This window comes from Schistocerca americana, chromosome 9 (genome assembly GCF_021461395.2).
Source record: "Schistocerca americana isolate TAMUIC-IGC-003095 chromosome 9, iqSchAmer2.1, whole genome shotgun sequence".
In the NCBI taxonomy this organism is placed as follows: domain Eukaryota; kingdom Metazoa; phylum Arthropoda; class Insecta; order Orthoptera; family Acrididae; genus Schistocerca; species Schistocerca americana.
Genome location: NC_060127.1, coordinates 197643410 through 197662884, shown reverse-complemented (window position 1 = coordinate 197662884; position 19475 = coordinate 197643410).

The window sequence follows — 19475 nt, the reverse complement described above, 5'->3', positions numbered from 1 at the left end:
TGCCAAGTTGTGCACTTTACCCACTATCAGCAGATGTCTTAGTTGTTCACATGCTGTTTTTCTTCTTAGGCTCTCCAGTCAGAGACTACTGACTTATTAGTTGTACTGGAACGAGCTTTTATGACCTTTTGCAGATTCGCTAGCTGTAGCTTAGAAGTTCTACTATCGAGCAGGCTTCATCTGCTGAACTACGCCTCCCCTACCAGGCAGTGCTCGCACACAACGAAACCCCCACCACATCCACTGCACCTACACATACGATACTATTTGCACAGGTATTGAACAAGTTACTTTACCCTTCACACTCTGCTTCCACATTCAGCTTTGCATCTTGCAACCAAACTGTCACATTCCAGCCTAACCTAGACCTCAGGCTACACTATAGATCAGGCATCACAACAAACTGCACATTCAGTCTTGTTATGTCATTGTTCATTTAGATAGATAAAATAGGTGTTTACACAACCTGAAAATTCATTTGTGTAAGACAATAGCTTTTGAAATGTACTGTTAAAGAAGAATGCTTAAGATTATATGGGTATACCAGGCAACTAAAGAGGTGGTACCGAATCGAGCTGGTAAGAAGAGAAGTTAACAGCACAACTTAACTACAAGAGGGGACTGACTGATAGGATGCATCTTGAGGCATGAAGAAATGGTCAGGTCAGTTTGATGCTGAAGGGAAGTGGGTGGAATAAAAATTGCAGAGGCGCACCAAGGCTCAACTACACTAAGCAGGTTCAAATGGACGTAAGTTCTGCCTCACAACAAAATGTATCCAGATTTTCTGAGTAAATTAGTTACAATTACAGCCAATGCTTATAACTGTGTGATATCCTCATGGATTTGTGCATCAGCACAAATTGTCAGGGTTGCTTCTAATGGGTATAAAACATGCATCTGTATCTTTATTATTTTCAGTAATCTATTCTCAGTTACAATATTTACTATCAACAAATGTTTGATATAATAGTCAGTGGATGTAGAACCATTTAAAACATGATTCAACCGTGTTCAAGAAAGTAGGAAAAAAACACTATCTGAATATCCCTTAAAGGCCCATACCGCTACTTCTCAGTCAAGCAGCTTCTCAATAGGTCTCACAAGGGCTGAATGCACTTCGCTTGCCAGCAGCACTCGGCAGACGCAGATGGTGACCCATCCAAGTGCTAGCCGAGCCCAACAGCTCTTGACATCGGTGATCGTAGAGGAACTGGCGTTACCACTGCGGCGAGGCCATTGGCCAGGAAAAATATTGGTTTCATTTTTTATTGTGTTCTGACCAAAGGAAACTAGGGTGCAATTGTCTTGCACATGTTCCTTGGTGTATTACGTAACTCACAGACTTCTGCATGTTTACACAAACACATTAAATACAAAATATTTTTAATCATTATGGGCTCCAAATATTTTGATTTCTATGTAATATTATCACTCCTAGCAGGTTTGTATGTTTGCGATATTTTTTTTTATTTGTGTTACAAAATCATTGATTAAAAAATTGGCTATTTAGAAACTGATTTCCCAGGAATAAAGAGTATTAGATATGTAGTTCAACATAGGAAGCAAGCTGTACAGGATACTCCCTCAAGGCAAAATTCATATCATTTGGCAGACTTTGTCAGTGGTGTTACTAATGCAATATACCTTATGCCCTTGGTCCCTGCAAACCAAGTTGAACCCGCAAAATTAGACAATGAATGCCAGTGTAATAAAATCTCAATAAATACTATAATGTTTAATACAATTACAATTCCATATTTTGCTCGTCTTTACTGTCAGTGCATTTCCTTTGACCTAACTGAATAGTAAATCTGTAAAAATGTAATTGTAAAGATCACAGTACAGTATATAGATATACTATCAATACTGTACAAATTACAGTGAGTACTGTTATTAGCTAACAAGAATAGACACTACGTTAACCATTGTTGATTAGCTTGCTTATGACTTTAATGTAGAATAGAAGCAAATTCTTCAGAGAATGGGGCGTTAATACAAAGAAAAATTCTTATATACACGCCAAAATAAGAGTTTAAAACTGTTTCCAGAATGAGATTTTCACTCTGCAGCGGAGTGTGCGCTGATATGAAACTTCCTGGCAGATTAAAACTGTGTGCCCGACCGAGACTCGAACTCGGGACCTTTGCCTTTCGCGGGCAAGTGCTCTACCATCTGAGCTACCGAAGCACGACTCAGTTTAAAACTGTATCAGAATAATGGCCACAAAGGATGAAACTCAAGAAATGTACCAAGAACTGTTCTTCAGTTGTTGATAGGAAAAATAAAACAATCTTAAATGCACACATCGTAAGCTATTTATTTTACAACATTACTTACCATCCCATGATTGGAATACAGTCATTTTTTGAGCACTGCCATAACATACTCTTCCTGCCCATGTATCTTAAATAAGCCAAAAATTTGTAGCCATTCTTGAAGCACTTAATGATGTCTCCTGCTGTATTTTATGCACATTCCTCAAGCATGCAGTATCAGTATTTGGGCATAGTCTGACAGTGTTGAGACAATACACAATAGTTGAAGTGGATGGGGTAACTTCTGTTAACGACGAACGATGTTACTACCCGTGTTTTCGTGTGGGTACAGTCTTGTGTTGATTTCATAAAGCACTGTCATATCATAGTTAAAATAAGACACCTCTTTAAATTACATATTTCTAGTTCGTTAATGTAGTTACTATAGGGGAACATGGATTCGACCTATTTTCAACGAGAATCGTCACATTTGTTGACGTAGTTAATTGGGAATCGTATATAATTTCGTTGCGAGGAGCATGCAGTCTGCTCAGTTGGAAGCAGCCTGATCCCTACTGAAGGAAGCATGCCACCTACTGAGCAGCCCACCACCTGCGAGCATAAGCAGAGTCGTGACTGATGCAGGTCATTGCACAAATGGATCTCACAACAGCCTCCCAAATTAAACATCATGCTCAAAAACACGAGAGACACTGACACCCCAGGAGGACATCCACAACGATCACCCTGGTATGAAAGGCAAAAAGGTGATGTTGGCCGCCCGCATCTCGTGGTCGTGCGGTAGCGTTCTCGCTTCCCACGCCCGGGTTCCCGGGTTCGATTCCCGGCGGGGTCAGGGATTTTCTCTGCCTCGTGATGGCTGCGTGTTGTGTGATGTCCTTAGGGTTAGTTAGGTTTAAGTAGTTCTAAGTTCTAGGGGACTGATGACCTAAGATGTTAAGTCCCATAGTGCTCAGAGCCATTTGAACCATTTGATGTTGGCCAACTGCACAACACGACTGATGGAGGCTACCTGAGAGGATAGTCAGATCAACTCGAACAGTGAAGATTGATCAAAGAGTGATAACTGATGAAGTAATCCACTATAAAGCGAGAACAGCAGGAAGAACTGAATCATAATATTTGCAACTTCACAAGAAGATAAAAGACACTGAAGACTGAGTCGTGTGTGAGACACCATGGCAGACCATTTTGGCTGTTGTGCTGGAAAGGAAAAGATTAGTCCCAGCTAAGGCTGAAACCTGAGAAGAAACCGCAAGGCACAACGTTATTTACTTGCCATTTTCTTATAATGTTTTTTAGCTATACATGTACCACATATAAATTCAATGTTCTTGTCTTTTCTTTATCTATAAGTGTTATTTATGTGTAATACTTGTAACAGCAGTCTAAAGAAATAATTTAAAATGGTAAGATTGAACAAAAGAAAATACCTGCTTTTTGCAAGAAAAGGTATCTAAATGCAATAAAAATAAAAATTGATAAAACCTATGGCTGTAAAGGCAGTTAGCATAGCGCTCAAACAGCTTGCTCCTCCCCCTGATGGAGGAGACTGAGAGGAGGGGGGAGGGATGATAATGTCCTTCCCTTGAACTTTGGGGGGGCTTGGATGGCAATGGAGCGGTTTGCGTCTGCTAATATTAATAAAAATAAGATACAGTGTTAAGCCTTGTTGTTAATTACATGCCATACCCCTGAGTCATGCTTGGGTAGCTCAGATGGTAGAGCTCTTGCCCGTGGAAGGCAAAGGTCCCGAGTTCGAGTCTCGGTCTGGCACACAGTTTTAATCTGCCAGGAAGTTTGGTTGGTTGTTTAGTGGCATTGAAGGAACCAGATTGGTCCCTTTTTCCACGAATGTGAAACACCCACAAAGAATAAAAACAAACAACAGAGTTCACAAGAGACGACACAGAAGAGCGGCGCATTTCGTCAGAGGGTTATTTGGTAACCGTGATAGCGTTACGGAGATGTTTAATAAACTCAAGTGGCAGACTCTGCAAGAGAGGCGCTCTGCATCGCGGTGTAGCTTGCTCGCCAGGTTTCGAGAGGGTGCGTTTCTGGATGAGGTATCGAATATATTGCTTCCCCCTACTTATACCTCCCGAGGAGATCACGAATGTAAAATTAGAGAGATTAGAGCGCGCACGGAGGCTTTCAGACAGTCCTTCTTCCCGCGAACCATACGCGACTGGAACAGGAAAGGGAGGTAATGACAGTGGCATGTAAAGTGCCCTCCGCCACACACCGTTGGGTGGCTTGCGGAGTATCAATGTAGATGTAGATGTAGGACAAGAAATACCCATACAGAGACCACACAAAAGGAATTAAAATCACACAGAGTGTGACAGTCGTTGGCTGACCATAAAGACAAAAACGGAAAAGCCAACCACCAAGAAATGCACTAAAAACCCAGTCTAAAATCGTAGGCCAAAGGCCACACTCAACACAAAAAAAAAGAAACACTTATCTCAAGTGATAAAAGCCACCTGCCCGAATAAAATGCAAGACTAAGCCTGCCATGGCAGCATCATCTGTTAAAAGTGCGGGGAGCGTATCAGGCAGCGCAAACGTCTGCCTGAGCGCAGTTAAAAGGGGACAGGCCAACAAAATGTGGACGACCGTCAAAGCTGACCCATAGCGACATAAAGGTGGGTCCTAACGGCGCAATAAGTAGCTGTGCGTCATCTGGGTGTGGCCAATGCGCAGCCGACAGAGAACAACAGACTCCTTGCGAGAGACCCACAAGGTAGCCTCCTTGGTGTCCGAAGTTCGTTGGGTGAAGTAAGGGTGCGCCATTCTTCACCCCAGGTGCAAAGTACCTTCTGCCGCAAAACTGACCTGAGGTCACTCTCCGGAAGGCCAATCTCCAAGGCTGGTGCACCGACAACCGGTTTGGCGAGCGTGTCAACACGTTCATAGCCCAGGACGCCAACATGACCCAGGGTCCACACAAAGACCACAGAGCGGCCGCAGCGGGCAAGAGTATGGAGGGACTCCTGGATAGCCATCACCAGACGAGAGCAAGGGAAACACTGGTCGATAGCTCGTAAACTGCTCAGGGAGTCACTACAGATAACAAAGGACTCACCTGAGCAGGAGTGGATATACTCTAGAGTGCAAGAGATGGCGCCCAGCTTGGCAGTGAAAACACTGCAGCGAGCCGGCAATGAGTGTTGTTCATAATGATCCCCTAGAGTAAGAGCATAACCAACACGACGAGCAACCATTGAACAATCAGTATAGACAACGTCAGAGCCTTGAAACGCGGCAAGGATTGAAAGGAAGCGGCGCAGGAGAGCCTCAGGAGGGACTGAGTCCTTCGGGCCCTGTGCCAAATCGAGCCAAAGGCATGGGCAGGCCACACACCATGGGGGTATGTGCAGAGGGGCCTGGAAAATAGGTCGAAGACTGAAAACCTCGAGCCCAGAGAGAAGAGCTCTGACGTGAACCGCTATCGTACACCCTGACCAGGGCTGCTGTTCCAGAAGATGGACGACCGACTGAGGGAACAGGAGCCGATAATTGGGATGCCCAGGCAAGCTACAAACGTGTGTAGCATAATCAGCCAGTAATCGTTTTCGCCGGAACTGCAATGAAGGGACACCTGCCTCCACAAGTATGCTGTTGACCGGCCTTGTCCAAGCTCCAGTGGCAAGTCGGATCTTGCAGTTAAGGATGGCGTCCAGCAACCACAATGCGGAAGGGGATGCTGAGCCATACGCCAGACTCCCATAATCTAGATGGGACTGAATTAACGCCTGGTACAGCCATAGAAGGGTAGACCTATCGGCACCCCACTGACGTATCTTAAGCAACAAAGAGCGTTGAGATGCCGCCAGCACGACTGTTTAAGCTACCGAATATAAGGCAGCCAAGTCAACCGGGTTTCGAAAACCAATCCCAAAAACCGATGCATCTCCACCGCAGCAAGAGATTCGCCGTCAAAATAAAGCCATGGCTCAGGGTGAACAGTGCGTCGCAAGCCAAAAACTGGAAGCCATGCGCTACAGCCCAAGACTGCGCCTTGCAGATAGCGCCCTGCAGCTGCCGTTCAGCAGCTGCTATGCCAGTGGAGCTATAGTATAGGCATACAAGGAAGCTGAGACAGACGTTCCCACCGCCGCAGTTAGCCCATTAATTGCAATTAAAAAGAGGCAGACACTTAAGACAGATCCCTGCGGTACCCCATTCTCCTGGACTCGGAAGCAACCATGGGATATCGTAACTTCCACGTGGAAGGTACGAAGCATCAGACAGTTTTGTATGAAAATCGGCAGCGGACCCCGAAGACCCCAACTATCAAGTGTAGAGAGGGTGTGATGTCGCCATCGTATCATATGCCTTCCGCATGTCAAAAAAAATGGCGACCAGGTGCTGACGGCGGGCAAAGGCCGTATGGATGGCAGACTCCAGGCTCACCAGATTATCGGCGGCAAAGCGGCCCTTACGGAACCCACCCTGAGATGGAGCCAGAAGGCCCCGAGACTCGAGTAGCCAACTCAACCGCCAGCTCACCATGCATTTGAGCAACTTGCAAAGAACGTTGGTGAGGCTAATGGAGCTGTAGCTGTCCACCTCCACTGGGTTCTTGCCAGATTTCGAAACGCTGATTACGATGCTTTCCCGCCATGGCGACGGGAACTCACCGTCAATCCAGATACATTTGAAAAGGTCTAGGAGCCGTCGTTGGCAGCCCACCGCAAGGTGCTTGAGCATCTGACAGTGGATGCTATCTGGCCCGGGAGCCGTATCAGGGCAAGCGGCTAGGACACTTTGGAATTCCCACTCACTGAACAGAGCATTGTAAGATTCAGGGTGGCGTGTCTGAAATGAAAGGCTCCGACGTTCCAACCGCTCTTTCAGCGAGTGGAGGGCCAGTGGGTAATTTGCAGAGGCGGAACTCTGAGCAAAATTCTCTGCTAAGTGGTTTGCAAGTGTGGCGGAGTCAGTACAGACCGCTCCATTCAGCGCAAGCGCAGGTGCGCTGACGGGGGTCCGATAGCCATAAATTCGCCTGATCTTGGCCCAAACCTGCGATGGAGAGGTACGGAGTGCGGTGTAATGTTAAGCTCTCTCTATACAGCTTAAGCGTTTTCGTGGCCTTACTTGTTGAAGAATGCTGGTTCTGATTTCTTGCAGCGCCGATGTCTTCCGCTAGCACCGGACGCTTCTTCCAAGATTTCACTGCTAGGAAGGGGAAATTTTCGCTCTCTCGCTCTCTCTCTCTCTCTTCTTATTTAAAAAATACGATACTCTTGGAATATCATTCAATGCACCAGAACATATTTATTTCCACTTAGTACCAAAAAACAACTAAACTTTATGACGTAAGCCCACACATTACCGGGCACCCAGAATCAGTTAATTACACGTATTTGAACACAATTAATACGTAAGCTTTTATCGTGGCTGACTATCCACGTCCAGTCCACGTACTCTCAACAGCAGTTCAACGTCTAATAAACAGTCACTATTTTGAGTGTCTCCATTTGTTTTTCGACAATACAAGGATGCATTACTCTTTGCAGCCGGCCACGTAGCTTCCGGGCCGTATTTGATTATTCTTGGCAGGTCGCGCTGAGCACTTACCAGCGCCGACGAATTATCTTCCTTCCAGTTTCGCCTGCACAAACAGTAAATTGGTGCAGTATCCCGTGCTCATCCTTACGCCCTGCTTTAAAATAACGCGTGTTCGAAACAGCTGGAACACAAGTGTCTGCAGACTTTCCTAAAATTCTGGGGGCACTACTGGAGGCCAATGGAGGAGATACACCTTTCCCAGCACTCCTGCTTGCATCGGCGAATGAGGCGGCGCTCTCGCGCACTGAGCCGCTTAAAGGCGACAAAGTTTTCGAAGGATGGATGCCGCTTGTGACGCTGGAGGGCCCGCCTGCGATCTTTAATCGCCTCAGCGATCTCTGGCGACCACCAAGGCGCAGTTCGCCGCTGAGGGGACCCAGAAGAACAGGGAATGGCAGATTCTGCGGCAGTAACGATGCCAGTGCTGACTGAGTGAACCACCGCATAAATGGCGTCGTTGGAAAGTAGTGGCAATGGAGGTGAACAAGTCCCAGTCAGCCTTATTCATAGCACATCTACAGGGGCGCCCAGAAGAGTGACGCTGTGGCAGTGACAGAAAGATCGGAAAGTGGTTATTACCGCACAAGTCATCGTGCACACTCCATTGGACAGATGGTAATAGGCTAGGGCTGCATATCGAAAGGTCGATGGCAGAGTACGTGCCATGCGCCACACTGAAATGTGTGAAGGCACCATTATTTAAAAGAGAGAGGCCAAGCTGTGCCAACACTTCCTCAACGACGCTGCCTCGGCCTGTTGCCACTGATCCACCCCACAGAGGATTATGGGCGTTGAAGTCGCCCCGTAACAGAAAAGGTGGCGGCAATTGGGCTATCAGCGCAGCCAGGACATGATGCGGGACATCACCATCTGGTGGAAGATAGAGACTGCGGACACTAACAGTCTGAGGCATCCACACCCGAGCAGCGACAGCCTCTAAAGGTGTTTGTAGAGGGACAGACTCGCTGTGAAGAGAGTGAAGGATGTAGACGCAGACGCCACAAGATCCCTCTCATAAGCTGTCCGGATCTTATAATAACCCCGCTAGCCACGGAGTGCGGTGTTCCCATTGCCGGAAACCAAGTTTCCTGAAGAGCAATTCAGAGGAAAGGGAGAAGGCTGAGAAGTTGTCAGAGCTCAGCAAGATGGTGGAAGAAACCGCTGCAGTTCCACTGGAGGATGTCCATGGCCAAGAAAGGCGTGAAGAGACTGAGGAGGCAGATTAGGCCGCTGGGTCACCTGCCGCCACCGATTGAGTAACCAAGCAAGTGACATTCATTGCGTCCAAGAGTCCGACGAGATCTAGGTCCTCAGCAGACACCAGAATCTCTACCTCATCCTCAGATGCTGAGCTTGTAGGGAGCAGTGGGATGCATGCCATTGCAAGCTCTGGATTCTTGGGTGCCTTCTTCTTTTTCTGTTTTTCTCGCTGTGCCTTCGGTGGTCCTGGCTGGGAGGGCTTCACTAGGTCAGTCTCAGGGATGGACGAGGACTGTGATGCCCTACGACCAACGACCAGTGGTTGCTTCAGCCACTGGCGGGTGTCCGCTTTCCCAAGGGACCCCTTCCTGCCGAGATGAGCCGAAGAAGATTTACGCTTCTCTGGCAGGGAAGTGGGAACTGATGACCCCGATGGTTGGAGGGTTCTTGCTCCTGAAGCAGATGGAGCAGGAGCAACAGGGAGTGAAGTGCCTCCCACCATCAGGGGGGCAGGTGGAGTCTGACGGATCAGAGAGCCAACTGTTCACGATGAAACAGGAGACGATAGAACTGTTGTCGCAGCAGTGACGTAGGTGGATGTATTGGCACAGGATGGAGTCTCCCATATTTCCGCTTAGCCTCAGTGGAGGTCAGGCAGTCCAGGGTCTTATATTCCATTATCTCTCGTTCTTTCTGTAAAATCCTACAGTCCAGAGTCTCCACAGTTAACACAGATGGCTGGAAGTACATCGGGATGACATATGCCAAAACTTCCAGCATTTAAAACACCGCATCGGGGGTGGGATATATGGCTTCACATCACAGCGGTAAACCATCAACTTGACCTTTTTGGGTAAGGTGTCACCCTCGAAGGCCAATATGAAGGCACTGGTAGCTGATTATCCTTTGTACCCTGATGGATGTGCCGGACGAAGTGAATACCTTGTCGTTCTAGGTTGGTGCGCAGTTCATCGTCTGGCTGCAAAAGAAGACCCTTGTGGAATATGATACTCTGGACCATGTTTAAACTCTTTTGGGGTGTGCTGGTAACTGAATCACCCCCCAACTTGTCACAAGCGAGTAACCTCCATGACTGGGCAGCGGATGCTGTTTTGATCGAAACTGACCCACAGCGCATTTTGGACTAGCCCTCCACCTCCCTAAACTTGTTCTCTAAATGCTCCACAAAAAGCTGAGGCTTCGTCAACATAAATGATTCGCCATCAACTCACGTACAGACGAGCTACCGGGGCGAATAAACTTCGCTGCCTTCTTTAGCCATGCATTCCTCCCATGGAGTAGCCAGGGAGGGAAATGATCCCTGATCATATTTCTTGCCATTGAGGTTAGACCTCGATCGCTTAGAGACTGCTTGTGGAGACCCACCAGCAGGTCATCTGCCCTGATGCCACCCACTCTGACCAGGGGCTCTCCCCAAGGGCTCCACCCAGCCCCAGCAAAGACCACCTGGTGGGATGGCCTTTGCCACGAGTCATAATGCCCCAGGTAGACGGGCATCTACCCCTCGGCATACGTGGGGAGGTAGCAGCTCATGTATCAGCAGTGCGATCCCTGTGTAGTCATGGGGCTACCACCAAGAGGGTATATGACGACCCTACCACAATGGACTGGCTACCGTGGTGGATTTCGGATGTCGAATATCCATTTATATAGTGAGGGCGCAGATGTAAGTGCACTATGGAGGGAATGTATGCTACCCAGAACACAATGCAGCCGTTGTGTAGGTTCAACTCCATGACAATATCGAGTGTGCCAGATCTTAGGGCAAGATGGATTTATGATGCACCACGTGAGGCACCCTTCCCCACATGGTACACACTAACAGAAAAGTTTGAAAAGTAGAGGTCAAACCCTTTAGGGGACCATCGCATTAAGATCGAAATGTTTGAGACTCGTTTTAGTCGCCTCTCACAACAGGCAGGAATACCGCGGGCCTATTCTTACCCCCGAACCTGCAGGGGGAGCCAGGAAGTTTCTTATCAGCGAACACTCCGCTGCAGACTGAAAATTTCATTCTGGAAACATCCCCCAGGCTATGGCTAAGCCATGTCTCCACAATATCCGTTCATCCGGAAGTGCAAGTAGTGCAAGGTTTGCAGAAGAGCTTCTGTGAAGTTTGGAAGGTAGGAGACGAGGTACTGACAGAATTGAAGCTATGAGGGCAGGTCGTGAGTCGTGCTTGGGTAGCTCAGATGATAGAACACTTGCCTGTGAAAGGCAAAGGTCCCGAGTTCGAGTCTCGGTCCGGCACACAGTTTTAATCTGTCAGGAAGTTTCATATCAGTGCACACTCCGCTGCAGAGTGAAAATCTCATTCTGGAATATAATTGATAGTTATTTATCTGTGTTATTTCTTTGATATAACATTGTTTTTTTAAAGCAGTTAAGAATAATCAATGGACAACCCGTAGCTTTCCACATTTCGTATATCCCAGTCAAATTCAGAAAAATAGGGGAAATAAGCTTTTGAAACTTTAGGAAAATAATCATACTGGATGTAGTAGTGAGAAACAAAAAAGTTCCCTCCCTTAATGGGTGAGCGTCTGCCTCCACTGCCCCTTAATTCGGTTTTTTGAACTTTATTTTTCTGTTTTTATGAAAAACAGTTTATTTTTCGAAGACAACTATTATGACAAAAAATATTTCTAGTGAAATTCTGCTCAAAGAAGTTCAGATGCATGTTTCAACCAAGATAAACACGTTAGGATTACAGGAGACCATTCACTGAAAAATAGAAGTATTGAGTGGTCGATGGGCACAAACAAAAGAAAGAGAGCTTGCTAGCTTTAAGATTTATCCATTGACGAGCTAGACTAACAAAACACTCTCTCTCTCCATGCTGCCAGGTAGGCTAACAGTGTCAGTGTTATTTTGATTTTGTGGCACGTGGGCTGATTGTAGTGGGGTAGTGTCAAGCGGGGTTGGGTAGAGGGAAACGAGGTGGGAGGGAGGGAGATGAGCTGCTAATGGGTAACTAGCAGCTCGGACAGAGATGGCCAGTTTGCCGGCTAGGAATGTGGGAGGGAGGGGTGGCAGGTATATGGGCTGGGACAATTGTAGCGGCCAGTGGGAAGGGGCAAATGCTGAAAGCAACTTAACTTGGGAGGGGTGACAGGACGGAGGGAACAGAAATTGTTGGGTTGATGATTTCAGAAACAGAGAATATGTTGTAAGGATAACTGCGGTCTGTGTTGTTCAGAAAAGCTAGTCGTGGAGGGGATGATCTACGTAATCTGGGTTGTGAACCAGACATTAAAATCAATCATTTTGTGTTCAGCTGTGTTTTGTGCCTCAAGTACAATCTACTTTGCTTTTGGCCACACTTTGGGAGTGCCCTTTCATCGTGGTGGACAGCTGGTTGGTAGTCATACAATAGACAGCTGTGCAGTAATTGCACCAGAGCTGGTATACGATGGCTGCTTTCACACGTGGCCCAGCCTCTGATGGGGTGGGATAAGCCAGTGACATGACTAGATTAGTAGGTGCTGGGTGGGTGGCAGATCTTGTACTTTGGTCTGCCACATGTACATGATCTCTGTGATAAGCAGATGAGAGTGGGAGGGGCACAGAGATACACTAGGATGATGTGTAGGTTGGGTGGGCAATGAAACACATTTTTAGGAGGGCTGCAAATGATCTTGGGTAGCATGTCCCTCTTTCTGGGCAGGAAGAGAGATAAATACCTGGTGAACAGTATGGTTCACTTGTTCCAGTCCCGAGTGATATTGGGTGATAAGGGGGTGCTCCTTTTAGCTGATTCTTGGGGATGGTGGGAGGATTGGGGGTGTTGCTGAGGTCTCCTGTCACAGCACAGCATAGCAGGAGACACATCAGGCAGACATTGAAACCCCATGGCAGCATCATGTTTACTGCAACAAATAAACTATGGTGGTGCTATCTTTTTGTTTGGTCATCAGCCTACTCAGTTACAGATATGAGATGACAGTGTAAGCTTCCACATGAGCACCCCCCCCCCTCCACAAATCACCTCACTAGACATGGCACTCACCAGCTATACACCATGAAGTGAACTGTTATAACCATCTCTCAACCAAATCATTTACATTTACAATAGCTATGGTTTAAGTTACACGATCAAGTCAGTGTCCCCAACTAGACATTTCCATTTCAATCACAGAAATTTTGTCATTAATATTATCTTGTTAAATAGACAGAAGCAGAGTACATATTAAGAAGTTATTTTTCCCAAAAATATTTGCAGAAGTAAGTAAATTATTGACCAGATCATCTTAATATGATGGATTTATTGCACCAGAAGGCCTGAAATTTTCACAACCTTTGCTCCTGAAGCATAAACCAGGTAAGTAGCACAGCTGTATGATACGTTATGTTATTTTAAACTGTACTCATCCAAGACAAAAGAAGTGACTTCATTCTTGTAGGTTTATGTCCAAATCAGCAGATGGCCTCTGATAAAGAATTTACATCATTGTACTATGCACCTGGTAAATAACGAATTCAGTGTTAGCCACAACCCATTTCATCTTCTGTACCTCTCTCACTGTAATGTTACTGGAAACTTATTACCTATAGACGTACTGTCACTGAAGAAGGAAATGCAACGTAACTGACTTTGCTTTTTGCATAAAAGCAAAAGTGTGCACAGGCACAGGTCATTGTTGTGTGGAGAACAGTTCTTGTAGCAAGACTTCAGCTGACAGAAATTGGAACAATCTCTTCAATGACAAACTGTTGCTCACTAGAGAGTGGTGCATTAAAATTGAGATCAGGTACGCAGTATTTCATTCTTTTGCAATTACGCGGAATTTCCATATTTTTTTACCATGTTTCACTTAATCAGTATTTTTTCCACCTGCGTTTGCATTGTAAGGAAATGAAACTCCATCATTCTGGCAGAAACAGCTGTGCCACGCATGCCAGCTGAAGAAAATCAGGAAACGAAAGCAGATACACGGAAATAAATAATAGCCATGAAATCAAACTTACTATACTTCAGTTACCACTAAATTCTTTTATATATATTTTCAGTTTGGGAATAATTTTTAAACATGCTGATGAACAGAAACTGTCATGAATTTCAATCAAGAAGACAACTTCTACTGCGAAAACACATTGTGTAGTGTAAGCTAAGTTTTGATCATGGAATCTATCAATTTAGCATCAGTTTCACGTTTATGCCCTGAACAAATTTCCTCTCTGTTTATTTTCTTTACTTACCTCTAACTCGATTTGAGGCAATGTTCATTTGGCTCCTACTCAGCCACTGATCTGATGTGAAAAGCCTTGAGGAAGATTGTGTCCATCTTGATGGAGACCACGTAGTAAGAGATAAGCTCTACTCTTGACAAGATATCTGTTGCATGTACTGTCTGTTGGTAGAAACCAGATAGTCTGTCCTTACTACTGTGGTCAATGGGACATTAAACACTAAGCATCACACAATGGAAAATCCATTATGTAATAATGATACGTTATGAAAAGGGTAGTTGTGATGAATGCCTGTTTGGCTGAAAGTTTTGTTTGACAGTATTTTCGTTGTGCCTAACTTTGAATCAGCATCTCCACTATATGGAGAGTAGCATCTATCTTTTTTATAATATTGTCAAACATTAATATTACTTTTTTATTGCTGTGAGATGACAAAGCAAACCAGGTACAGTTATTGGTGTCACTATAATAAACCAGACAACTGCTTTTGTTGTTATAAACAGTGTTTGATGGTATACCGTACCGAAACCACTGATAAAAAACCATTTAAACGATGTTTTAAGGCATTAATTTAAAAAAGTCCATGGTAGGTCATAGTACTGGTACTACTATTTTTTTTTTTTTACAAGTCAAGCACTGGTCATAACTATTGCCACTTCTGCTTGTATTTCTTCAAGATCATGTCATATCAAAAGGTGAAACCAAACTGAACATATCTAGAAGAAACTTGTAAATTAGTGTTCATTTTCGTAGCTCATTATGTACTATCACAGACTGATCAATCCAAAGTTATAAGCAGAGGAGAGGTGATGTGTGGAAAGAATCAAAGAAAAAGAACTGAACACATGAAACATAAAAAGCTGTGTATCATTGGCTGAATGTGTTACAATTGGCTCATTAAACCTTATTCTAAACATATACATAGTGAATCTCTGATGAGGTTTCGAGAACAGATGAATATCCTGTATTTCTTCTTCCCATTCACATTGCTGGAAGTTATGCAGTTGAAAGACTGGTTCAGTAACATCTGACTGGAAACCTGATTCGAGTTGCAGTCTGGCAGAAATTTTCATGTGTCACTAATAGTTATTACATATATACCTAATACTACTGATGTCCTACAGTTCACAGTAAGTGAATAAATTTTGAGTAACTGAGTATATCATAACAAAACCTTCAACATTCCATGCAGAGCCAATCACAAAATATTTTAATTTCATACTTTTCACAGCTTTCCTTTTAAAGAAATGTAACGATCTCAGCCAAAAAATATTATTCCTGCACCTATAATCAATAGTGGATGGACCAATAAACTCTTCTCAAAAGTGCGTGCACTGCCCCCTCCCCTGTCCCTTTCCAGACACACACACACACACACAATGTAACATTATGCAATGATTCTGTAATTACTTTCTCTGGGTGGGGATGGGAGCAGGGATTGTGAGCAACACACATATAAAATGAGACAATATAACATATGTAAGAGACATAACTCCTTTTGCAATAAACAAATTTATTTTGCTGCAGTTGTTTTCAAAATGTCATACTAAAATAATCACATTCATTGCAAGAGTAACTTCAATACAAGAGATACAAGTGTCATCCACTTCAATAAACATTTTATGACAGTGGGTTTTCACAGTGGAAAGTAAACCATTTCATTTCGTTTAAGTGTATCTGTGATATTACTATAGATAGTGATATAACATTAATATATTACCAGACACGTTAATTTGGCACAGATGGTAAAATATAAAATAACAAACTTGGGTATTTGCCATGGCCTATTCTTAGTAACAATCCCAGAAATTATAAGGTGGTGGCAGAGAACGTTTGGTTGTACAATCCTGTAGTTCTGGTGTGGTACTGGATTTGCGATGTATTTCTGAAAATAAATCAAAGGTATACTGAATGAATTATTGAATAATTTTTGATAGAACCTGGCAGCAATAAAAAGAACAAACATAAGTAGAATATCATCACTACATGTCAAATTAGAAAACAATTAAGTACATACTGATTAGTAACATGAATTATGTATGTAGTGTACACCACCCCACCGCCAATGAGATACAAATTAACCTCAAATGAAGTACCTATACGTTAAACCTCCTGCATACTTTTTGATAGAACCTGGCAGCAATAAAAAGAACAAACATAAGTAGAATATCATCACTACATGTCAAATTAGAAAACAATTAAGTACATACTGATTAGTAACATGAATTATGTATGTAGTGTACAGCACCCCACCGCCAATGAGATACAAATTAACCTCAAATGAAGTACCTATGCGTTGAACCTCCTGCATTTGAACAAATATTAGTCAAATGCTGAAGCACATGTCCAGCTACTCTGATCACACATTACATCACATTGTAAGTGGGAAGCTGGAGATACAGACACTAGTGTTCAACAACAGTAATTTTGTAGGTGCATCTTCAAGGCATTATGCACTCTCACAGCACCTTCACAATATATACATTTACTAATGTGGTATGACATAAATAAACAATCACAATTTCAAAAGAATAGTGATTTATACCACTCACTGGCAATAATGACATCAACGCAAAACAAATATTCACCCAAATATCAAGCACACAAAATCCTTAAAATTTTAACACAAGAAATTACAAACCTGAAAACTATTGGTGTTGTAAATTTCGCGTGACCTACATATCTCAAATGGAGACCTGAATACCAGTAACCCATACAGAACTCAAAAACTCAACACAATTTTCACTTGACCTACATAGCTCCAACAAAGCCCTCAATACGGGGAACCAACCACTCTAAAATATGGTGTTGCAAATTTCACTTCACCCACATAGCTCAAGCAAAGCCCTAGATACCACAATTTCACTAACTCTATCTAAACCAAATTTCTCAGTACAAAAAAACAAACTATGCTCACATGACTAATATCAGAAATGTATCATAAGCAATAATGGTACATCAATACCCATGATACCAACCAACAACATCCAACAATTGGCAAACACTAACGAGTAAGTCCCGAAAATTCACGAAAACTTTCATCACCACCAATTTCAAAATTCACAAACAACTTCCCCATTGCCACAAGCAATGAGCTACTCATAAATATCTGTATCTTCTTCACAACTGAAGAAAAGAGAAAAATATTAAATCTCCGACCACAAGAAACACACTGCACTAATATTTCCAAACATAAAAATGAATCCATCAGCCAAACTATGCAAATTCAAAGTAACTCACCAGAAAGCCAGCACAAATTCTTTCAATGGCAACCTGAAACATTCAATTCATGTCAGACAACTCACTAACAAACATCCAGCACAAAAGAGCGCCACCAAATACTACAACACACAATCTACAAACACAAAGACTCAAAAACATCAAGGCTCACCATGAAATCAAGGATCAAAGCAGATGGGTGTAGCATCAGCACTTGACCTTGTATGAATAACCTCACATTAGCCTCAAGTAGGAAATAGTGAGGGGCAATGAAAAAGGCCAGTACTGCCTGCTTTGCACTTAGATCTTTCTCACTCTAGTGGCACACAAACAGGACTGACAGCATTCTTTTATTCAATCTGTCCTACAGCATATTCTTGCTAGGTAGCACAGCTAAGATCTAAAAATTGTCCATTCTAACACTGAAATTCTAATACGTACATCCTAAACCAGTGACTCCCGAATGGTACTTACAATTAATAATAAAGAGTCAATTTACTAGACACTGATTATTTTACGAATTCTCTGAATGTCAGGCTAGATATTCATATGAATCCTTACCTGCTATTTCAGCATCTTGTTTTGCAAATGCAAATTTCCCACAGCATCTCCAGTTTTGCTGCATTTCTGTTCTTGTTTTTAGCGAGTTTCATTGCTATATACTTCATTGACTAAACATAAAGTTCAACTACTCCATTACTTAACATCTCAACATGTTTAAACGAGAGTTACCTTTTGAAGAAGCCACTACAACAGTACTAGTTGCACACAACACAGCTATGAAACTAAATCCGCCGTTTGCAACGTTCATGACTACAACACCACATGGGAGGCCAGAGTACATATGTCACAGTATTAAATAAATCCTATACATTTCCTGTTATCTCTCCAACAATTTAGTGTTCCACTTTCCGTCTCTTGGAACTCACAATAGCACAAAGCCTATTGCTGAGTTACTACAACAGTTCCATGCAGCATCTACCACCCTGACGAAAACAATAACAAACGCAGATCTTTCTGCCCGCCAAAAATTTCGTCTTCAAAGATAACACTCGCAACGTCTTCAGTTGGATGTGGTAACTTCTGTACACTACGTCACTTCTCGTGTTTCGCTGTCGCTAGAGTCTAGTGTTACATCTCATTGGCTCTTACCGCCAACCAATGAGACTTCGGTGCCAGTTGCAATAGCTATGTATAATGCCTCGTTCCCGTAGACGCAAGTGTTAAAGCTCAGTTTACTCAAGCTTTGAAAACATGCAGATGCACTAATTTGTGGCTCCATTTTGCGCAGGAGCATCTTTGAAATGCAAAAGCTTTCCATTCGATGCACTGAATTGTGCGGTTGTAAAAGTTGTATTCGAAAGGGTGAAGCTGTGTTATTGTAACGAATTATGGAATGGAAAAGAAAACCAATATACGCGAGATAATAGAAACATTAAATGACCCCGCAGAAAAAATATTGTGTCAGGTAAACGAAATTTACAGTTTGTAATTCAACAAATTCTTGCGATTATTGTGTAGTCACGATGAAAGTGCATTAATTGTTAATCTTTTTTCTGTTTTGTGTGTTGTTCAGGAGACGATAGCAGTTGAAGGACGATGAGGTTCTGTTAAAAGGAGTTATTGATGGATTAAACTCTCTGAATTATGATCGAAACACAGGGTCGCCAGATCAAGTGGAGATCCTCAATGCTTATCAAAAGGTTCGAGAGGTAGGTATATAATGATATCATTAATTTCAGGTAACGATAGCAGAACATCATTGAAAATATCATGATATTCTGGCTGGCAAAGTGGCATTGACTAGAAAGGCTTTCTGTAGGCTTTGATCTCTATGAGGAAATATTTTTCAAATATATTTATTCTTCTGTTTATTTAAAATGCGAAGTAGTGTAATGTCTAGAAATAATGATGGCTCACTTCTGCTTTGTCCCCTGGGCAACAATGACTTCCAGGTAAATGCCGGGATGGTTCCTTTGAGAGGGC